Source organism: Crotalus tigris, unplaced genomic scaffold, assembly GCF_016545835.1.
Source record: "Crotalus tigris isolate CLP2741 ecotype Arizona unplaced genomic scaffold, ASM1654583v1 scf7180000018026.535452, whole genome shotgun sequence".
Classification (NCBI taxonomy): domain Eukaryota; kingdom Metazoa; phylum Chordata; class Lepidosauria; order Squamata; family Viperidae; genus Crotalus; species Crotalus tigris.
In genome coordinates, this window is record NW_024096784.1 from 193,940 (window position 1) to 200,609 (window position 6,670).

The following is a 6,670-nucleotide window of genomic DNA, read 5'->3' on the forward strand; positions in this document are numbered from 1 at the left end:
TGCAACCAGGTGATTCCGAGTTTAAGCCCAGCTCCTAGCAACCCTGAGGAAAATCCCATGAATGAGGGTGAGGAGACTCAATTAAGGTGCTTGCAAACCCCCCCCCCACACACACACACACAAGGGTAGAGACCAACCCCATGAATGGCCATCCTGGCTCATGCCCATGCAAAGCAGCAACTCTGATCTAGAGGGGAGGGTTAACAGAAAGGAGGCGAGCAAGTGAACAACACCTCGGATGTACCAGCATGTCTTCTGCTGCCCACAGCAGCCCCCCTCCCTCGCAAGCCACTATTCATTTTTAGCAGCTGCGGATCTGATTTTGCCAACCAAAAATAAAAATACCCGGGGATGGGGGGGTGCAGGGGAAAGAGAGAGAGAGGTACCAAGTCTGTGCCTTGCTCTAGGAATGCACTGTCCAGTTGTTTTTTTAAAAAGCTAAGATTAAAAAAAAATACAATCCAAAAGCGCTATTTAAAAAAGCAATTGCAATAAATGCATCAAGGTGAGCTGGCGGAAAGAAAAGATGATCGCTTGTGCTTTTATTCACAGACACCAGATTTTTTTTTCCCAGATCATAAAATGTCCATTCCTCCCTCCAAAAAGGAGGGAATCAAAATACAAAAGGAATGCACCCTCACAGCAAAGCCCTCTGGCATGCTGATTCCACAGCTAACAACCCTTCCCTCCCTTCCTTCCTCCTCCTCCTCCTCCTGCCTCACCCCCCTCAGCTCCCCACCAGCCCATCTCCCCTCTTCCACTGAGGCGCGAGCGACTGCACGCAAGCACGATCTGGAGCAGCTCCACGGGCTTCGCAGATTCCCCGGGAAGAAACGTCACGGATGCCAATGTCTGGGCCGCAGCTTCTGATTGGTGAAAAGGCTGGGAGAAGGTGGGCTGAGTCGTTGGCTCTTGCTAGCTCTACCTGAGAGGCTGGGAGTTGCTCCTTTGATGCTTAAGTCTTATCATTCTCTGTGTTGTTTTTATCCACCTGGAGACGGATAGAGGAGCGATGTCTCGTTTCCTAAGACCATCGGAAATATGTGTTTTCCGATGGTCTTAGGCAACCTCTGTGAAAGGGTCATTTGATCCCCAAAGGGGTCGTGACTCACAGATTGAGAACTGCTGATCTATGGGATGGTCTTTTCCCAGTGCCCTTTGCTCTATCAAGAGATGAGGAAGGATGTCTCATATTTAGGAGTGATAGGGACATGTCTTCTCATCTCCACAGCATTCATCCTGAATTTCAGTTCCTTACAATTTTATTCATTATTTCAGAAAATAATTTAAACCTGCCTTTTACAATCAATCTTAATATATATTGGCTATGAGAGATATTGGATTTCAAAGCTGTTGTTAAAACACTGTTGCTCGGCTTGGTTATAATAGCTCTTTATTTTAATGTTGCTTCTTCATTTTATTTCATTTATTTCAGATTTTTGCTGTAACCCATTTGACCCTTGCTCAATTAAGCAGATTATCCTCTATATTCCAAAGTTCACAATGTTTTCATTTACAAAGAACAAATTTTATGTATTATGGTAAATCAATCAATCTAATATTTAACAGAGGATCAGGCAGAATGAGATGACCAAAACAAAGACATTCATGCATTCCCAGGAACAGCAAAGGGGAAATGAACACATTTTAATATTTAGGGCCTCAAGAGATGGAAAGTCCAGAATTTCTCTCCTATGCTTCTAAATTGTACCATGGCACTTCCAAAACTCCCACCACTGTTGAATATAGCTATGTTAGAGGTTCAGCAGCAAATTAGAAAGAACTTTTGTCTGCCCTCCTGGACAACTGAGGCTGAGATCTTTGGAAACCATAAATGATTAACCATTCAATTATATATTAAAGCAAAACCACAGGAGTATTTCTAAAGAAGGAGATACAACAATACCTTATGTAAGAACAGTAAACATAATTCTTAAGAATAGTTGCAAAATTTCACTGAGGCAATGTGATGCAATCATTATAGCTGTATAAATAAATAGAGAGTTGTGTCCTGTCCCAGGAGTTAGATTTAGTCCAGTAGCAATTCCAACATGAAGATCTTTTATGTGCTCTTCGCATGCCTTTTCCTTGCATCGCTTCTTGAATCAGGTAAAAAACTAACTTACTGATTATTTAGAAAGGGCTGATAACTCTGTTCTAAACAAGTATGATCATCTTTGAAGTCAGGGTAATCTACTACATATTTCTTGGTCTATCATTCAATCCAGGGCCAGAATTTGTACAAGTTTAAGGAATTTAAATTAAATTTTCATCTTTTGGCTAAAAATATCTCAATCATTAGAACCTTTTTTATTTTACAGAAATAGTTATGAGGGATAGAATATTGAGAATCTAAACTTCCAAGCATCTTAAAAATGTCATTGTTTTTTCTTCACAATTAAAACTAGAGATCCAATATTATATAAGCACATCAAGAAGGGATTGGAAAACCAATTTATTAATTCACTATTCTATTTATGTTCTATTTAAATAAAAGCCTATAATAATAATCAAGTGAATCTACTCATACTTAGTTGGACTTTTAACAAAATACCTAGAAGCAGAGAAATTCTCTTTTTTCCCAAGCACATGTCATTATTTTCTTAATAGAGGAAGCAAAGTATACATACTCCCTTAACAAAAGCTGGACTCTTGGGGATTAAGTGACCCACCCGATGTACTTCTCTGTCAGAGCATCCAAAAGTGGTGTGTCCTCCCCATTTTCTCTTTTTGACAACTGGGATATCCTGGAGGTTGCTCGTGCAAGTCATAATTAGCTCACATACTGTATGTGCAGTCTTTTAAGAGCAGAAAAGAGAAGCAATGGAAGTGTTTTCTACATTAAGCAAAGAAAGGAAAATCTAGAGGAAAATCAGGCCCTGAAGTTCAAAGAAAATTATCCATTTTTACCCAAATTTTCTCCATCCAAAATACCTACTAGTCATTGTAACTCAAGATTACTTCCTAGCAAGCAAGAATTCATTGTAATAGTGGGAAGAGAGAGAGATGAAAGCAAGGTCTCCTTTGTGATTAAGAAGATTGTTTCCTCTCAATTGCCTCAATAGATACACACATCCTAGCCAATTCTGCTCTGGGCCAGGGTTTAGACTTGGCTTGATTTGTGATTTATTTGGGCTATTGCAGGGGAGCAGCAGATGAAACTGGTCAGATGAAACTGCCTGAAAGCACAGGAATTCTGCAGCAATGATGGTATCTTAGAAAGAGAAATGTATGTAAATATCAAAGCATCTTTACTCAATATTTATCTGTCTTCTCTTTTCCTTTTCACAGCGAGTGCCCAGGACGATCAAATTTGTAACCAACGAGGAGGACAATGCTTTCCTCCTCCCTGTCCTGTTGGCTTCTACTACATTGGCCAATGGTATTGTTCCAATGCGGTTTGCTGTAAACAACAGTAAGAAAACCCTTCTCTAGTAGAGATGCCACAAATTTAGATTGGGATAATTGTTTGCATTCACAAAGCATTGCAAGGCATTAACATGATGAGGAGAGAATGTTTTGGAGTTCAGGGGACAAAGGAAACATTTAATCCACTTTTATTAACCTATTATTTTATCTCATTTCAATAGATCATGAAGAAAATAATGCCATCTCCATCTATTGCCCTGGATAACTTCAATAACTGGCTAATGACCTGACATCAATGTGTGTAATCACTTTATCTTTCTTTATATAAATCCAAATTGCTATCTATCAGACTCTGAAAATGCATTGAAGTAAAACTTGGCAATTTTTCTTGAAATACAGTTAAATGAGCATTGTAGTTGTTGTGTGATTTGTTTTTTTAATAGGGGCTTGGAGCATCATATTCTTGTGACTGCATGACTCTTTCTGTGTGTTTTTGTGTGTCCATTTGTACCCATATGCACATATAGCTTTATTTACCTTTCAGTGTGGAAGACATTCTCCACTCTATACTATAAATTCACATAGTCTCATTCTTTCCCCTTGTTTATTTATTGAATATCTCAACTATTAATCACAGATCACTGAAAAAACATTTAAAATACAAATAATTGGTAACTATCATTGATAGTTACTAATTATTTGTATTTTAAAAGGTTTTTTTTAGCACATTTATCACTGTTATACAATATCTGGCCAATTATGGAAGAGAATCTTGCTTATCTGATGGAACAAAATCAGTCTAAAGTTCCTCAGGCTGACCTGAAGCAATTAGCATTAATTAATAGGAGCAGAGACAAAAGATGACTCTTCTGCAGACAATGTTGTAAAAAGGACATTGTAACAGCATATGAAATCAATTTGAGCAGTCAACATCAGGACAGGTTTGACCGACAATAGGATCCTTATTAAATATGTGCTGAGAGAAAGCTATTAAATGTATTGGGTGTCCATAGAGAAAGCCAATAAGTTTCTGGTATATTGTTTGAAGCAATAATATCAACAGAGCTCAGTTTATGAAATAATCACAGAAGAAAACAGGGTTTAAATATGAACTGAAAAATAATAAGTGTTTCCCCCTTTTCTATAAGTTTCAGAAAGACGGCAGACAATTTACTTTTATTAATCAGTCTGTGGGAGATGGCCAAGAATTTAATGCAGTCTGAGACTCATGAATAATATCTGATTTTGTTCAGATTAAATTTTTAAAGTAAGTGATGATTAGCTGTCACTATCCCCAAGAGTTAGGTTAGGGGATTGAGATTTAATATTTCAACTCCAGTAGTTTCTTTTGAGTTACAATATGACACTGGCCAGGGTTTAATTTGATCCTTGAACTTTTGGCCAGCACTGTAAAGCAGTAACTAGACCTATAATGTCTTATTTCTGCGTGGCATGGGTATAAATTGTTTATATATGCCAGTGGTTCTCAAACTTTTTAATGCCGCGACCCCCAACTGGTCGTAAGTCAAGGACTACTCAACCGGTCGTAAGTCAAGGACTACTCAACTGGTGCAGCACCGTTTGTAGAATGGGACTTTTGGCGGACTCAGCAGGGCAGAGACAGCCTGGACAATTCCTATTGGCTTTTGAAAGCCAATAGAATTAGACTCTATTCAAGAGAGTTTATTCTACTGGCTTTGAAAAGCCAATAGAATAAAAGGGAGTAGCACAGCTAAGGAAAAGAGGAAAAAAATGGCGGACTGCGTTGTTTGGCGACCCCCATGAAATGGTCGTTTGACCCAAATGGGGTTCCGACCCACAGTTGAGAACCACTGATATATGCAATGATATTTTAACAATTTTGAGCAGTACTCTACTCTCTACCTTATTTTATAAGAGAAGTACAAGATTATGAAAACATTCTGCTTTTAAAAATAATTGAGATTTAAAACTATTGTGGAATGACAATTTTAAGGATTTCTCCTGACTTGAAATTTAATTTAGTCTTCCCAGTTCACACCAGAGGCAATATTTTAAACTAAACCACGCTTTAACAGCTCAGTATGGCCTCAAATCTTTAGTGGCTTCAAAGGCACCTAAGATGCTCTCTTAAAAGGACATTATTATATCTAGCCTCCTGCCAGCATTTGACCCACTTCAGTTTGCTTACTGATCAAATCGCTCTACAGAGGATGCTATTTCTTCTGTTCTCCATCTGAGCCTGGAGCACTTAGAGCAGTGGTGCTGAACCTTTTAGAGACCGAGTGCCCAAACTACAATCCCAAACCCACTTATGCATGGCCGGTACCAGGTGGGCATGGGTGCTGAGTGGACATGGCTATGATAGTCATGGCAGTGTGGGTGGGCATGGCCAGGGTGGACATGGCCACCTTGATGCTGCTCCTGGGAAGGGATGCCTGTGGGGACCAGGCAGGGTTGGGGGAGATCTAGGGGGTCTCTGGTTGGTGGGATGGTGGGCAGGAGGCTCATCCTGCAGAGTCAGGCGAGGTGAGGGAGGGGGCAGGGCAGGGGTGCCATTGCTGTGGGGCAAGACAAGGCGAGGCAGGGGCCAGGGTAGGGGCTGGTTGCAGACAAAGGGGGGGCTCCAATGAGGAGGAGGTGGAAGAGGGTTTAAGCAAGCTTAGCAAAAAAATAAACGTACCTTGAGGGTAACCTCAAAGCACCACAGAAGAGACCAAAACCTGTTGCAACCACCCAGCAGATGGGAGGGGAATAAAAACCAAACAGCTCTCCCAGCCAATCCTCCACAGAAATGCTCTCCATACCGAAAGCCTCGGACAGAGGGAAGAATGGGGGCAGGCAGGAATCTTGCTCAGCTGATGGCTTGGAGGGAAAGGGGGCAGCGACACCCCCTCCCAAACACTGCCCTCTCACAAAAGCAGGATGAAAAATCCCAAAAAGTGACAAGGAAAAAAAGTTAAAACAGAAGAGTGTCTCGTGATGGTTTTCTTCCCCACATCCTTCTAGCTGCAGTTTAAATATGTAAAGACCACAAAAGAAAAAAAACTTGGCTTTCTCTCATTTTAATTCAGAAGGCAGGGCTGGGAGGACTGGGGGGAGGTTATTTGTTTCAAAGGAAGGGAGCATGTTGGCTGAGGAATTCTGGGAGTTGAAGTCCACAAGTCATAAAAGGGCCAAGTTTGAAGAGCCCTGTTGTAAGCCAATGTTTGGAAACATCTCCATGAGAGGCAGGTTTTGCACACATGTATGTTTGGGACTACATCACCCTGTTCCAGTCTGATCCCTCCTGAACATGGGTGTCCACTTAAAATTAGGGAGT

General features: G+C 40.6%; 1 long non-coding RNA gene across 1 annotated transcript; it reads left to right on the forward strand.

The window, feature by feature from the left end:
• The first annotated feature begins 1,951 nt into the window (after positions 1 to 1,951).
• Positions 1,952 to 3,784, forward strand: LOC120309488. The gene is made up of 3 exons (XR_005557092.1): positions 1,952 to 2,109; positions 3,292 to 3,415; positions 3,591 to 3,784. It is a non-coding gene; the product is annotated as an uncharacterized LOC120309488 (long non-coding RNA).
• Positions 3,785 to 6,670: the final 2,886 nt, after the last annotated feature.